We start from the raw sequence: 16,705 nt of genomic DNA, 5'->3' as shown, positions 1-16,705 counted from the left end.
TGTTGCCAGTCAAATCCCCTAAAGAACAAGGGAAGGAAATGGTGTTGTGGTTAGTCAAGTAACCATGAGAGCCACGAAGAGAGGCCATCTGGCTTTAGCTGCGATAGTCGGAAGGACACAGAAACAGAGACTGGAGCTGTTAAGGAATAGGAGAGAGAGCTCAGCTTCCCTTTCCACTGTCTCATATTGGCTATACCCAACTAGAATCCAGTTGGTCAGAAAGCCCAGCTGATGCAGTCAGCAAATTTCAACTTCCTGAGACACAGAACACAGACAGGCAGGGAACAGACTGGGAATAGGGAAGCTGATTAAGGATAGCAGTGTAATTGTCCTCTAGCATTGACCAAAAATCCACCCCTCCCATTTTCTTAAATCAGGTAATATCTTTTTATAATGCAACACATTGAGTTATTATTGGTTCTTTAAGTTAGAGTATTTTTGGCTATAATGCATGAGTGTAATGATTGACCTGAGAAATATTAGTCAAATCAAACCTTTCCATATGGGCAAGCTGGAGTTGGGGAATTCCTAATGAGATGAAAATATTTTATACATGAGTTTGTGTTCTTTGTCATAAAAAAATTATTTGGATAACGTATTTTGCAGGAAAATAGACTATTGGTAATCGTTGTGATATATTGTCAATTGTCTGCAGGTGAATAAAGCTTTTTTCAAAGTGGGCATTTCAGTGTAAGCCTTTTCATTCCAGGGATTTTTGACATTGTGATTTTGATGTGGCTCTTTTGATTGAAGAATTAAACTTTCTGCTTTTATTAAAAATACTGCCAAATGCATAAACTAGCTTTGTCCTAGTCTTGAGCCATATACTCTTTCTGAACTTCACTCTCAGTAATATATTGTGGAGTGACAGTGAGGGATGGATGAGTTTCAAAAAATGGTAGCCACATTTAAAAAAAACACATTAAAAAAATCAAAATAGTAGTAAAGTGGCTAGATAAATAAAATAAACATAAAAATGTCCTGCTTTTTTGCATGTTATTCTCTACCCTAAATTGTGAGTACTTCTCAGAAACTGAGTTTCTGCTCACCATAGGAATGTAAGTTGATTAACTGCTTAATGACTAGATTGCAATATTCCCATTTGTCCCACAAAGGTCTGTAGCGTATCATACAACTAGAGGTCTGCAAAGAACTATGGTGGTGATAGTGATGGTCATGGCTATGGTGGAAGTATGGAGAGATAGAGTGCTAGCTACAGCAGGTAGCATTGAGGGGATGGTGGACATGGTGTGCTGGTTGGTGTGTGAGGTTGGTGATAATGATGGTGAGGGAAATGTGGATGGAGATGGATATAGGGATGATGGTGATAGTGGTGGAGGTGGCAACATTAGTGGTTGAACTTTTCTTACTGGTGGTAGAGCTGATGATGTTTGCAGTGGTTGAAGTAGTAGTGAGGTTGTAGGGGTTGAGAGGGTGAGGTGGGAGTAGAATTGGTGTTGGAAGTAAGAATGTTAGGGGATATGGGGAAAGTGATAGTGATGATATTGATAACTCCAAAAGTGGTGGTGGGGCTTTATGAAGTGACATGATGCCACATGACCTTTACATTTTTTAAGTATCTTTGGTTGGAAACAAATAATGAAGTGCAATAAATTTACTTGCAGAGCAATTTGTCAAACTAAGCACTCACTTTGCAGATGCTCTTTAAGCTTTTCCTTAATTACAGATATTAGCATCATGCTGTGCCAAAAAGCACCACTCCTGTCAATTTCAACACAGTACACAAGTTCTTCTAATAAATATTATTCAACCCCAATTATTGGAAACTTTTAGAATAAACCTGGCTTCCCCTATTCAGTACAGTGCACTTGAAAGTTGATTTTTATCTTGAAAGTGATGCTATTTAGTCAGGGATTATCTTTTATCTCTGTTTGCGAAACAGCTGGAAGTGTAGCTACTGAGATTTGATATTTGTCTTCCTGCACTTGACTGCCAAGCAAAATCATTTCATTTGTAATCAACAGAATGTACCTTCATAAATTAGCATAAACATATACCATTGAAAAACTGAATCTACAAGCTTGACCTTCTAGTACATGATCTTTTTTTTTTTTTCTTTCCCTCTCTGACTATATATTTGAAATTAGACAAAAATGCTCAGAGTAACATTTTCCTTTTTCATTGTTTAAGCCTCCTTCCCTCTCCCTCACGGCAGGTGACTTATTCTTCCAGTTATGAGACACATTTAGTTCTAGAGATTAGCAGGAACTCTGCTCAACAAATTTGTGCTACTTAAACAATTAAAATATGTTTTCCTATTTGATATGTAGTTAAGAAAATCAGATACAGAGAAGAACACATTTAATTACTATGGCTTGTATTTACTGGATATTTGCTATGCAACCAGCACTTTTCATGGTATATTCTAAAACTCTCCCATCTTCTAGATAAGAACGAGGCTTATGGAATCACCGTAGCTCAAGGCTTAGCCCACTGGAAACCACCCTCTTAACCATCATGGGACACTTCCTCTCTGGTTTCTGACAATGTAGAGTTTATCTCCATCTTCCATTTTTCCTGAAAAACCAAGCAGATTTATTCTTTTACAAGCTTCGGGTTTATTGGAGGAGAGCAAAGATTGCCCTCCTAGGAGACATGGAAACCATATGTAAATTACCCAATTTACCCTTAACTTGGAAAATACTTATCTGTAGAGATTAGACTGGGAGTTAGGCATCCTTGTTCTGCAGTCTGATCCATGTGATCATGACTTGTCTCTTAATGTGGAGACTGAGCCTTTTGGAGGCAGGGGCTCATTTTCCTCACCTGCCAAGGAGAGAAGAATCTGCCTTTTCCATCTTAGACACAACTTTCTGTGAAGACCAATCATGCCAAGTAATTCTTTACTGGACCACTGTAGTGATGTTTAATCAGTTTTCCTTTCCTTGATTTCCGCCTTACAAAGTTCTCTAAACTTTTGCCATGATACCTTTTCTACATTAACCTTGGCTCATCTGCTCTAAAACCTGTATCTGTTATCTGTAGGGTAAAGTAAAAGTGCTTATCATGATACTCAAGGTCCTTCTCCATCTGGTCTCAACCTAACCTTCCAGTCCTACCTTTCACTCTTCCCCTCAAGTAGCCTGTATTTCTGTTAAATGGGATTATTTGTTGTTTCATTATTCTATGCTTCTATGCCTTTGCTCATACCTTGAATTGCTTGTAAATTACTTACTTAAATATTTATTGAGTATTGCTATGGGCTGAATTGTGTCTTCCCCCTCTCCCCAAACTCATGTTGGAGCCTCAGCCTCAAATTTGACTGTATTTGGAGACAGTCTTTAAAGAGGTAATTAAATTTAAATCAGGTAAAAAGTGGATCCCTAATCTGATACGGTTGGTACCCTAGAAGACCCAGCAAGAAGTGAGGGCACAGCAAGATTGCCATCTGTAAGCCTCACCAGAACCCGACCCTGCTGGCACCCTGATCTTGGACTTGCATCTTGCAGAACTGCGAGAAAATAATTTTCTTGTTAAGTCACCCAGTTGTGGCATTTTGCTATGGCAGCCTCAGCAGGCTAAGCCAAGGACCTACTTAGGGATGTGGGTCTATAGGGAGCAAAATCTCTTCATTTTTGATTCTGTGATCTGCTGAGTTTTGCTGGCTGGTGAGTTTTTCCTCATTCTGTGTCACCTGGTCTTGGTTAATCTCTTGCTCAGGGGAATTTCCAGTATGTCTCAGTGCAGAGCTCATTTATGATCAATATTTTGAGAATTATGGGAAGTTTCCCTTGAAAGGAAGGTATATACAGAGGTGTATGCCCTCTCCTTGTTTGAGTGGATAAATGCAAACTGAAAAGGACCAAATTTTCTGTTAGCCATTGGTAAGATGGATAGCTGAAGTGATCATCCAAATGATTGGCATGGTCTGCTATTTCAGCAAGAATATAAGTGAGAGCAACTATTGAAGGAGGATAAAGAAGGGATGATACAATATCTAATTAATTATTTTAGAAAAAATGAGATAAAGTAATACTTGAAATGTTATTTTAGACAAGTCTTTTTTATTTTAAAGAGAATTAGGTATTTCTCTATCTCATCCTCGCTTTATATTGTTCTTTTATTTGACAGAGCATTGGTCTTCCTTCTCTGGAATCATGGTGGGAAATTAATCTAAATTCTTAATTGCAATGTGTTAGTGTTAAGATGGGCAAATTGCCTCCAATGTGGTTGTTATTAAGAGTGCAGTTATAGCTTTATACAATAAAACCTCATTAGTGACATCTTCATCCTTGGGAGATTAACTGAATTGTTTCTTACACCTGGGTGAATACATTTTATCCAGGTCATGGAAAATTATGAGACCGATTTGCACTTCTAGTACATTTCTGCCTCTGCTTCCAAGTCTTTCACAAACAAATATGTAGTAGTAGGAGAATAGAAACATAGGAGATTCCCAGGAAGGTTTATTGCACATTCCTGTATCCTAGGACCTTTTCTAATTTTTATAGCAACTCTTCCAGGTATAAGTATACTTATTTTACAGATAAGGAAGCTGAGGGTTGAGAAAGAGAAATTTTCTCTAAAGAGAGGTTGCCAAAGGTCCTAAAGCTTGTCATTGGCATGGAAGCAGTTTAAACCTAGTCCATCATCTTTTCATTCCACCCTACGGCTCCCTTCACTGGAATCCTATTGTTACTCAGTCATTTTTTAAATACGAGTTGGATCATCATGTTGCTTTACAGCAGCAACTCAAGCAGCCAAACCCTCTAATGGACTCTTTATCTCTGCAAATTAGGGCAATCTTCTTTACACAAGAGCCATTCATGGGTCTGATTAGTATGGTCCAGGCTCTAGGGTACTAATCATCTCTTGGCATACTGACGATTGAGTTTGGAGGCATAAAAGGCAGATAACCTGACTAAGGAGCATAGGGGCTGCTCTTACTTAGACTGCCAACATGGGTGGAGCTGTCTGTATAGCTAACTCCCTGCCCTTCCCTTGGTAATAGCATTATCTTGTGGTTTTGCCCTTTCAGAGTGCACCCACCATATTCAGCAATGGCGGGGCAGCTTTGTAATGATTTGGTTGGCTGCTTCTTGATATATTCATCTATCTTAGGCCCTGGATCCCATCCTACTATTCCCATAGGGTAGAAACCCATAGGGTAGAAACTTTCTAAGTTTAAGTCCTTGCCCAGAATTCCAGGAACTCTGAGTGCAACTTGACAGCTGGTCCCTCCATTGTTTTGTGTGTAAGATTTTTTAATGGCCATAATTCCTCCCATGCTGGTATGTATTCCATTTTGCAATTTGACTTTGCTGCTCCTCTCCCCCATAGTTAGAGTCTATTTCTCCATACCCTTGAATCTTGGCTGGCTTTGTTACTTGCATTGGCCAGTAGAATGTAGTGAGAGTGAAAGCAGTCTAGGTCACAAGAATCCTGGTAGCTTCCACCTTTCGTCTTCATGGACCACTGCCCTGAGACCATCATATAAGGAAGCTTGCAGAGAGATGAGCCATTAGAGGAGACCAAGACACCTCTGCCCACAATACCAACTTCCACATGTATGTAAGGTCCTCTTAGACCTTCTAGTCTAGCTGACTTTGCAGCTGAAAATGGACCTAGGCAATAATCATCAGATAACTGCCCACCAACCCACATAATCATAAAAAAACTCTAAGTCATTATTCACAAAGTTTTGGGTGATTTGTTAAAAAGCAAAGGCTAACCTGATACACTATGTTCTTTGGTTCCAGTAATTCTGGAACTAAGTTTTCTCAGATGAAAATGAATAATTTGGAGTGAGTCATCTGCAAGGATGTTTCCGTTGCTAGTATGCAAGGCATTACAAAGAATAGAGTGAGGAAAAGCGTGGAAGTGAGAACACAGAAGCTGTTTGTGGGATACAGGAGAATATGTTAAGAAAAATAACTTTGTTGGAATAGAGTCTTCAGAAATATGATCTAACTCTAGAAAGGTAAGTTAGAACAAAATTGAGGAAGGACTTGCATGCCAAGATGGTGAATATTCATTTTAGCTGTTCACCTTTGCAAAAACTATAAAGAAAAGAAAAGTGGGAATGAGAAAATGAGCTTTTGTGGACATTGGTAAAAGAGCCTTGCATGGCTGGTAAGATCTGAGGGAGGAGATTGGATGTCAGAGCACAGAGTTTTCTTGGCCTCTTTTGTGGATTAGGATAGAGCTCAAACTGCACACTGGTGAACTCTAGGGTAGCTGAATTTGTGGAGGCCAAAAAGTTCCCACCAAATCCCCTAAAGTGAGTTTTTGCCAAAAAATCAGTAAGACCAGCTGTTTCATCCCATGACTATGCTAACCACCACATAGACACCATCTGTGTATAATGAGGTAGAGCTCTGGTAAGGATTTTAAACTGCGTTATTATTCCACATGTTGTCTGGATTTGGTTGTAATTATGATTTTTCACTTTTTTAGCAGAGCCATGGGAAATGAATGCTTATAAACATAATAATTCGGAGCACCTGGGTGGCTCAGTCAGTTAAGCATCCAACTCTTGATTTTGGCTCAGGTCATGATCTCAGAGTGGTGAGCCCTGTGTTGGGCTCCCTGCTGGGCATGGAGCCTGCTTGGGAGTCTCTCTTCCTCTGCCCCTACCAACCCCACTATCATGCCTAAGTGTTCTCTCTCTCACTCTCTCTTAAGAAAAATTAAAAATAATAAATAAATATAATAATTCATAAGAGGAGGCTCAAGCCACAGGGGAAAGTAAAAGTCAGTTATGAAGGAAGCTGGCATTAAGTGTTAAGAGTAGTGCAATATTGACCTTTTTTTTTTTTTAAGATTCTATTTATTCATGAGAGACACAAAAAGAGAAAAGCAGAGACATAGGCAGAGGGAGAAGCAGGCTCTATGCAGGGAGCTCGATGTGGGACTCGATCCCAGGACTCCAGGATCACACCCTGGGCCAAAGGCAGGCGCTCAACCGCTAAGCCACCCAGGTGTCCCTAATATTGACTTTCTTATGAAAGGAAAGCCTTAGATGGTCAAAGATTAAATACTGAGGCTTTCTGAGAAGGAACTTCACTTATATTCTCACAGATCCCACTTCACAGTGAGATCCCACAGTGCTTGTCCCTTCCTTTGGAAGAGGAGTTGCTGATCTTATTGTTCAGATTTCATGTATGGATTAGGCCAGTGGGCCTCTTTACATTAGAGGATCAATCACATAGGTGTGACTCTTTTCTGCTTTTGTCTCCTATGTGGCACCTTGGCAAGGTGGCTAAGCTCCCCGCTGCTAGCAGAACTTCAGGACATCCAGTGTTCACCTCTGTTTCCCACTTGTGTGTACCCAGGGGCACTACACTCATTTTTTTTTCTCCAAATGGAAGGCTGGAGGTGAGATTCGACTTTGAAGGTTTCCTCTAGGCCCTTACACTCAAACCAAGGGGTTCCCACTGAGTTTATCAAAGAGTTGTATTTTGGGGATTGGGGCCCAAGCCTAATGAATAAAGGAGTATTGCATTTTCTTTTTCATTGGTGCTTGAGTACACATAACCTCAACACCTAATTAGAAAGGTGGGTAAGAGTTGGAAATTTTTGGTTCCTTTATTATATGTTATCTAATGGCACACAGACCTCCTTCTTACTTCTAATAGACATCAGTGGCAATGAAGTTGTGCTTCCATAATTACTGAATGAATCCAAACTCTTAAGGGTAAGAAATCTTAGGGAGGAAGCTTTAATCCAGGAATTGAGTAATCCTACCACCACTGATCTTTTAAGAAGGCCAGCTGTAGTGCTCCCATCCACTGGGACTAACATGGAGTCACTGTTGGCCAGGACAGGAAAGGACCAAACCACACATAGTAATTTACACAAAGACTGGTGAGTAATTTACTTTTCATTATGTCATTTGTGTTTCTTTCTATTGTAAGTAATAGAGAATCCCAACTCAAATGACTTAAACAATAAGCCATTTATTACCTGATAAAAAAGTTTAGAATTAGATATGTCCTAATTCAGAGTTGGCCAATTCAGCAACTCAGTGACATCATCGAGGACCCAGAACTTTTTTGTTATTCAGTTGCTCCCAGTGTGTTAACAATGTTGTCAATCTTGTCTGCTAGTATGACCAGCTTTCTACAGTAAATTCAAACACAGAACAGTATCCAAAGGCCATAAGAGAAAGAGTCCTTCCTCATGGACCTGTTGAAGAATAAAGAAATCTTTACCGGAAGCTCCCTTTCAGACCTTCCATCCTTACCCATGCCCAGGGTTGTGTTAAATTCCCTCTTCTAAACCATTAACTGGTAAGAGAAAGGAACTAACACAATTAGCTAAGATTAATTGAGGCATCCTCGGAGTCTTGGGAGTGTCTACTTCTCCTGAAGCACCCAGCTGCCTGAGAGCCAACCTCAGTTGAGGTTCTATAAAGCAAAGGAGAAGTGGGGAGAATGACCAAGGGTGTCTGCTACAAATGAAGACCAGTTACACAGGTAAATTTGACACAACCCTGAATAATGGTGAAATAAGTCTGCATTCTTTCTCTAATCTGGAAGGATTTTGCATTAGTTTCCTATGGCTATTGTAACAAATTACTGCAAACCTAGCAGCTTAAAACAACATAAATTTAATATCTTATGGTTCTGGAAGTCAGAAATCTGAAATGAGTCTCACTGTGCTAACACTGAAGTGTCCACATAATTGGATTCCTTCTGTGGGCTCTAGAGAAGAACCAATTTCCTTGTCTTCTCCAGCTTCTAGAGGCCGCATTCCTTGGCTTGTGGCCATCTTCAAAGCCAATAACATTAGACAGCATTCTCATGCTGCCCTCTCTCTGGTTCTCTTTTTTTCTGCTTCCAATTCCACTAATGACCCTTGTGGTTACATTAGGCCCATTGGATGATTGAGGATCATCTCCTATCTCAAGGTCAACTGATTGTCAACCTCAATTCCACCTGTAAGTTGACCTTTGTCACAAAATCTAACATATTCTCAGGTCTAAAGAGTAGGTATGTAGACATCTTGCAGGGCAGGGGGTATTATTCTGACTACCACAGATACCATTTTTACTTCTCAAGTGCTAGGGGCTCCTGTGGCCCCTAGCACTGTCTGTGGGAAGGAACACAATCTTGGGATTCAAAATTCAGCTGCACCACTTATACATAGTATATACACTGTATGACTAAGCATATTTGACAAGTTACAGAAAGAAATTATTTAAGATGGTTTCCTCATATATAAAATGAAATTAATATTATTTATTTCAAAGGGTAGTTATAAGATCTTAGTAAGGCCATATATGGAAAATGCCTAACACAGTGTCTAGCTAAGAATGTATCTTCAGTAAGATGACATCATCACCATTCTTTTCATCTCTGAAAGCCTATGAATATTATAACCATTGTTTCTAGTACTAAAGATAGGGATTCTAATATTAGCCTTCCTAGCCATCTAATAATTGGTTGGCTATTAAGTTTTTTTGAGATTAAGTTTCTCATCTGTAAAATTGGAATAATAAAACCCTCTTCGCAGAAGAGGAAAAGATGAAATGACACAGCATGTTATTTATTGCCTAGAGCAGTTCCTGATGTATGTATGGCAAGTCATCAGTTGAATTCAGTTCACTTCCTTTTCTCAAATCCTGTTCACCTGAAAGTTCCACAACTCATTCGTAACAAGGAAGTGCTTCTCAAACTTTGTGTACTGCAGAATCATTTAGAAAGTTTGTTTAAAATAACATTTCTTGGGTCTTCCTCCGGGCCTACGGAGTCAGGCTTTTGGAATGATAGGGTGAATGGACTGTGCGGATGAAGATGTAAATAACTGAACAAACTAATGTAGTGTTTCACAGAAATACTTGAATTTTCACGTTGAACAAAGCATCCAGTTAAAGGCTCAACTAGGAAATTTCAGACATCATCCAGAAGGTAGAGGAGGTATTTTGAGAGAGATACTAGATCTTGCCATTGTTTTTTTTTTTTTGAAAGATTTTATTTATTTATTCATGAAAGACAGAGAGACAGAGAGAGAGAGAGAGAGAGAGGCAGAGACACAGGTAGAGGGAGAAGCAGGCTCCACGCAGGGAGCCCAACGTGGGACTCGATCCCGGGTCTCCAGGATCACGCCCTGGGCTGAAGGCGGTGCTAAACCGCTGAGCCACCAGGCTGCCTTGCCACTGTTTCTTTAAAAATTTTTTTTTTTACTTATTTATATGGGAGAGAGAGAACACAAGTAGGGGGGAGGGGCAAAGTGAGAGAAAGAAGCAGGCTCGCTCCTGAATAGGGAAGAGGGGCTTGATCCCAGGAACTAGAGATAATGACTTGAACCAAAGGCAGACACTTAACTGACTGAGCCATCCAGGCACTCCTAGACCTAGCTAATGTTTCTGAATTGGAACCTATGTCAGGCCAGTAAGAGCTTAGATGAGGAGACAGAAGACCAATGATTAAAATGAGTTACTTAGATTTCCTGTGTCTGTATCCATTTTCATTATTAACTTTGTCCTCATTAATGAGGAAAGTGTGAAGTCGGTGGTAAAATTTCTAGAATTGGAGTACAGAGATTGTTTTTTTCTTAAGATTTTATTTATTTATTCATGAGAGATAGAGAGAGAGAGGTAGAGACACAGGCAGAGGGGGAAGCAGGATCCCTACAGGGAGCCCGATGTGGGACTCGATCCCGGGACCTCAGGATCACACCCTGGGCCAAAGGCAGACGCTCAACCGCTGAACCACCCAGCGTCCCTGAGTACAGAGATTTCATATAGATGACTCTTGTTGATGTTTCTTTGTTATGTGATAAAAGTATTTAATATTATCTCATCATGTTCCTCACTCTGGGCAAATTACAAATACTTTGATGGTGCTTTATGTGTCTTCCCATTAGGAATGTTCTCATACAAATGAAAAGAATGAAAGAATGTAGAAGGAAGCTGAATGTTACCTTCTGTTCCGCCTCCTAATCCCTTGCTGGCAGGTAGGCTCATTTTCACTCCACACTGATCTCCACCGAAATAATAACTTCACTTTCAGTATGTAAATATACAGTGCTAGATTTCAATTTTTTTCTTTTTTTCTTTTTTGGTTATCAGGAATATTAAGTGCAAAGGTGCAAACTGCAACATTCTAGATAATATCCAATAGACATTTCCTCAGGGAATTTTTTTTTTTAACTACAATGGCTGCTAAAGAGGAGAAATGTAAACTCCCATGCTATTGGTTATGTGTTTTGTTTTCCAGGATGAAATGGGATGCAAAAGTGTGATCAGGGAAAGGGACAGACACTAAAGCCGGACTAACTGAATTCCCAAGTTTGTAGACTCAGAAGGGATTCTTGCAATTCAGTTATGCCTGGCTGAAGACAGTGCATTTTCTTCTATGATGTATATGTCACTTTTCATTAATTCTGAGAGGCCTGTTCCTTTAGAAACCAGGGTAAACAGAGTAGTGTATTGGATTAGATCTCTACCGTGAATAAATTTATTTTCTAGCAAGTGTAAAAAATGAGCAAGGCCAAAACCCCCCAGAGCAGAAAATGTCACAGTGATTGCTAATACATTACTGCACAGAGAAAGGCCTAATAAAACCCCTATTAGGATGTCATACCTGCTTACGACTGAATTCTCCAGAAAGTTTATTTGATATGTCTAAGCCAATTATCAAAGTCTTAGTGATAAGAAGCAGCTCGCTGGGCCTGAATGTGTCAGAATAGAATGACTAAATTGTGGGAATTCATGGGCCTCTGCTTTGAATAATTAACTTGGCTCTTTGTAGAATGCATACACTTTGGAAACTAATTTTCTCTTTGCACAAAGCATTTTGCCCTTGTGCTGCCTTTGAAAAGTAAACTGTTTAGCTGTAAGGTTATTCCCTTTTTCATTATATTTGGCTTGAGCCTCCTTCCCTGTCTTTCGGCCCGCCCTTCTCCTTGCTCTTTGTCTTGGTGGCATCATTCTGACTAGACCCATGTAGCCCTCAACCGGAAATAGGACACACAGTGATGACATTTCCTCTGAATGGAAATTAAGCATTTGCTTCGCAATAGTATTATAATGCCTTGTCTGTTTTTGTGTTATGCTATGACTAAAATGCCAACTTTATTTTTAAAGGATTTGAAGTTTTGGGTGTTTTTTTACCCCCTTAGGAGAGAAGCGGAAGTGTTGGGTACATAAATAGTTCTGTAGATAAAAAACCAGAATTGATCTAAATTTATTTGGAATGACAAAGCTAGTGATTTGGACCAGACTGGGTAGCCAGTTTGTGCCAACAGCGAGGCAAATCAAAGGGCCTTTTCTCCCTCATAGGTTCCTCCTTCAAAATGGACCAAACAGATAACCTGGTTTTGGCAATGGGTAGACACCTGTTTCTCATTCTTTAGGTTGTGATGTGCCAATGTGTGGGTTGCTGTGTAGACAGATGGGCTTCTTGTGCTCCCACTCCAGCTCCAGGGTATATCCCATAGCTGGTTTCATCAGTTGTGCACTGACACCATCCCCTTACCTGGCTCATTTGGAACCTATCAGTCTGCTACTGAGAGAAAAAAATGGCTAAAAAGCATGGATAGAGACCATCAGGGCAATGGGTGCTTTGCTTGTTTCATGATCTAGGACTTGAAATTTCTTCTCTTGGCACCTTTGTGAGGTAACTGCAGTTAATATCTGGTGGCTATACACCTGGCAAAATGGACATGAAAATTAATGAGAATTTAAAATTCATTGGAAGAAATAACAGTGTCATATGTTATATTTATGGATGACTTATTCCCATGTAATAGAACAAGTCCCTTCCAATTCTGATTCAAAGAAACCTGTTTAAGGGGTGCCTGGGTGGCTCAGTCAGCTAAGCATCTGCCTTTGGCTCAGATCAGGATCTGGGCATCCTGGGATGGAGTCCCGTGTCAGACTCCCTGCTAAGCGGAGACTCTGCTTCCCCCTCTGCCCCTCCCCCCCCCACTTGTGCTCTCTTTTGCTTTCTCTCTGTCTGAAATAAATGAATAAAATCTTAAGAAGAAAAAAAAGAAAAAAAAACCCACAAAAAAATCCCAAAGGAACCTGTTTAAGATTACTGGCTTTCTCCTGGAAGAATTGAATTCCTTGGCATCATGTCCTGCATTCTGGCTTGTACAGGGAGCTTCTAACACAATCTTATAGGAAGAATTAAACCTTACCTTAAAATCAATTGCAGAACCAAAGGTTCTGTATCTGGATGCTTTTCCTTCACATTCGCACAAATAATCAATAAGGACTATGGAAATGGCTTAGCATAATGGAGTTTGCAATGAGGTAAATCACTGAAGTAACCTCTGTGGAGACTGATTTTCAATATTCATAACATTTGTCTAAATGGAATGGTATGCAAGTGTATGTGGAAAAAATATGCCAGTGTCTGTCCTCCTCTCTTCTAGGTTTATTTTAAAATGTCCGGTCCAGACTTTGAAGGTTTCTTGGAGTAACAATTCCCACTCCAGCTTTCTTCCTTTTGTCTACACTCTCTGCTGAGACAGTGGATATTTTATTTTATTTATTTTTTAAAAGACTATTTATTTTTATTTGGGAGAGAGAGAGAGAGAGAGAGAGAGAGAGAGAGAGAAAGAGTGAGCAAGTGCACAAGCAGGGGAAGCCACAGCAGAGGTAGAGGGAGAAGGAGCAGCAGACTTCCCGCTGAGCAGGGAGCTCTATGTGGGGCTCAATCCCAGGACCTGGGATCATGACCTGAGCTGAAGGCAGATGCTTAATCAACTGAGCCACCCAGGTGCCCCAAGACAGTGGATATTTTTAAATCTCTCTCTTAAGGAGAGAAGACAAAGAACAGAAGCCTCTGGATTCTTGACCACTGATAACTGGTATGATCCTCTAGGGTGATTCTCAAAGAGAGTAAAAATAAAAGCAAATGCTTGAAAATAAAATTAGTCCTTCTTATTTAAAAATAAACTTTCAGGAGGAGGTTGGTGATGGTCATAAAAGGCAAATAAATGATCATAAGATGTCAGAACTCCAAAAACGAGTAAGGATCACTGCTCTGAGAACTTACTTCTAAAGAAAGCATCCTGCATCTGCACAAGTGTCGCTTATACATATGCTAATCAGCTCCACCGATAATTTTAGCTTTTGATTTGTTTTCTTCCTGTCATTGTTTTATGTTCTTATTTGCTAGACTTCATATGCACATCCGGAGAGGAACACACTTGCTTATCATCAAGTCTGTTGGGGGGTGGAGTATGTTGGGAATATGTAATAGTCCTTTGTGCTAGATGTTCCCTTTCATGAAGTAGAATTTGGTGAATGCTTTTGAATAATAACGGTTTTGGGTGAATGGAAGAAATCAGGGAATACAGTATGGATTTATATCTCCATTCATCTTAAAACATTTAAATATTTCTGGACATAATGACCTACCAATTCTCTCATCTTTTCTCTAAATAGATCGTATTAAAATGAAATATTTGAAGTGTCGCATTGCAGTGGATTCATGAAGCATTTATTCTTGTGCTCTCTTTGCACCTGGAAATACAGAAACACTTCTCTTCAACTATAGCCTATAACAAGGCTTCTAAAGTCATAACTAAAGCAGCTCTCAGGGATGCCTGGGTGGCTCAGTGGTTGAGCATCTGCCTTTGGCTCGGGTTGTAATCCTGGAGTTCCAGGATTGAGTCCCACATTGGGCTCCCTACATGGAGCCTGCTTCTGCCTCTGCCTCTCTCTCTCTCTCTCTTTCATAAAAAAAGAAATAATAATAATAAAGCAGCTCTCAGAGGCTAATAAAAACCTTGCATTGAAAACGGACATACCTCACCCCAATTCTTTGAGAATATAACTATCAGATGGCATTCAGGCACATGAATCCACACACACAGCCCTGCCCCTTGTGCAGCATGGATCGAGCAGTTCTTCTGTCTGTCTTGGCTCCTTTGGAGAGCTAAGTCTACCTCCTGGGTTTCTTATCCTTAGGTTTGTTGCCCCCTTGAAACTCTCAGCATCATATTTAGTTCCTCTTTCTGACTTGCTATCTTTATCTTTCTCAGCTCTTTCCATCTTTCTGACTTGGTTCCTACTTATTAATTTGTATCCTGCCCCAAGCCTTCTCCCCCCACTCTCCTTCTGCCCCCGCAGCTCCAGATCTTAAATTCCATTGGTCAAATCCAGCTAGAGGGTACAGGTCCCACTGATGCAATGCATATGGGTTAGTCTCCTAGGTCACTAAGCAGGCTGGTGAATAACACCTGGAGAGGCCAACAGAAGATATCTAGCATATTGGGCAAAATGCCTGACATGTAGAAGCTGTTATTCTTCAGCTCTATCTACTCTTGCTTTCATGCACAAAGTCCTAAGCACATTTATTTTCTCTTTCTTTTCTTATTTTCTTTTAAGGTACTGTTTCTCAGAAGACCAAAGTGCTTGGAGTATATATGTTGATTATTATCTTAAGACACTCAGATATCTAGACCTTGACTCTACTCAAAAAAGGAAAGTTTTCTGCTTCCTCATCTATACTTGGTGACTTCTCTAGCTGAGAGGGTCAGTGTTATAGGATCTTTCTAAAGTAGCTGTCTCAGTGAAAAATCACTTTAGAGCAGGTTGCTATTGCCGTATAAGACCCTCCTAGGATTTGGTAAAGTGGAATTTACTTGGAGGAAGGCAGTATTCTCAGTGATCCCAAGAGATGAGGGTTATCGCTTCTGTGATGTGTACCTCTTCTGCCTGAGAAATGCTGACTGGAATTCTTTTGATTCTTTTAGTTTTAAGATTTTTCACATATATCTTTGCATAAATAGGCTTGACATATTCGACTCCAAACTTCTGTAGAAATCCCACTCTGTCTTTACTTTATTTTAAAATTTAATTAAGACAACCTCTGTCTTAATGTACATTACTTTGCTTTAGTTTTAGTCTGAAAATTATTTATGGAAGTATCATTGAGTCAGAATTTTCCAGTGTAGTGGTTTGCTTAATTAAGTTCACTAAAAGTTTATTTGTTTTTGTTTGCTTTCCTGCAAGGCAAATATTAAGACAACTGGGAAATAGGAAAAGCTAAAGTCATGTTTGTTTTCATGGCACTGCGTCCTAAACTAACCCAATCTCATTTCAATGACTTAGTTTTTCAGCAGTTCTGTGTGCTTGGGCTGACTGGTGAGCTCCCTCTTGTCCTTTGAACAAAGTGGTCTTAAGAAAGGTTGGTCCTGTATTCTGAATGAAATCGTGATATGTAAAAAAGCTAAAGGAGAACTTTAGATTTAAGGTTAGGTGATCTGCCACACACAAGTCAAGTTATGAAACCTGTATCCTCTGAAAAAAAGAGAGGAAAAGCTGAGAAAAATTTTATGTATAATATTTGCATTTTAACTTCTGTGGATTTAGCGTAATAGCTCTAGTTTGTCCTATTAAATTGGTTTGCTTTCTTATAGTTTCTTGCAGCTTTGGAGATACCTTTTTTTGTGAAATCCTAACTAGGCCCGATGTTTTAAAATAATTCCATATTTATTGTTCAGATATTGCTCTACAAAACATGGCCTGATGAACAAAGCCTTTTTTATGACAATCCTAAAATCATTAGATTAGCACTCTGTTAGAAGTAAGGTTTGGGAAAATTGCTTGGAATTTGTGATTAATGTTATCCATACCACATATAATTCATAAAACTCTATTTTGGATGATATAATCTGGCTCAGGGTCTAGCTGAGTACATGTTATGGTGGATGGCATGGGGTTGGCAGGGACATTTTAAGAGATGTGGCAGGAGAAGTCTCTGAGCTCTTTAGCAGAACA

General features: G+C 39.7%; 1 long non-coding RNA gene across 6 annotated transcripts in view; it reads left to right on the top strand.

Annotated features, from left to right (window-relative positions):
- LOC144322313 (uncharacterized) overlaps nucleotides 1-16,705 on the top strand; it is a 302,194-nt gene that overhangs the window by 37,013 nt on the left and 248,476 nt on the right. Inside the window, exon 3 of one of the 6 annotated variants that reach the window (XR_013387951.1) lies at nucleotides 10,831-10,920. The exons of the other annotated variants lie outside the window; for them this stretch is intronic. This is a non-coding gene — a long non-coding RNA (uncharacterized LOC144322313). The remainder of the gene's footprint in view (nucleotides 1-10,830; nucleotides 10,921-16,705) is intronic. 6 annotated transcript variants of the gene reach the window in all.

Source organism: Canis aureus, chromosome 10 (genome assembly GCF_053574225.1).
Source record: "Canis aureus isolate CA01 chromosome 10, VMU_Caureus_v.1.0, whole genome shotgun sequence".
Taxonomy (NCBI): Eukaryota; Metazoa; Chordata; class Mammalia; order Carnivora; family Canidae; genus Canis; species Canis aureus.
Note: the sequence above shows the minus strand (reverse complement) of the source record. Positions and strands in the feature narration are given on the sequence as shown.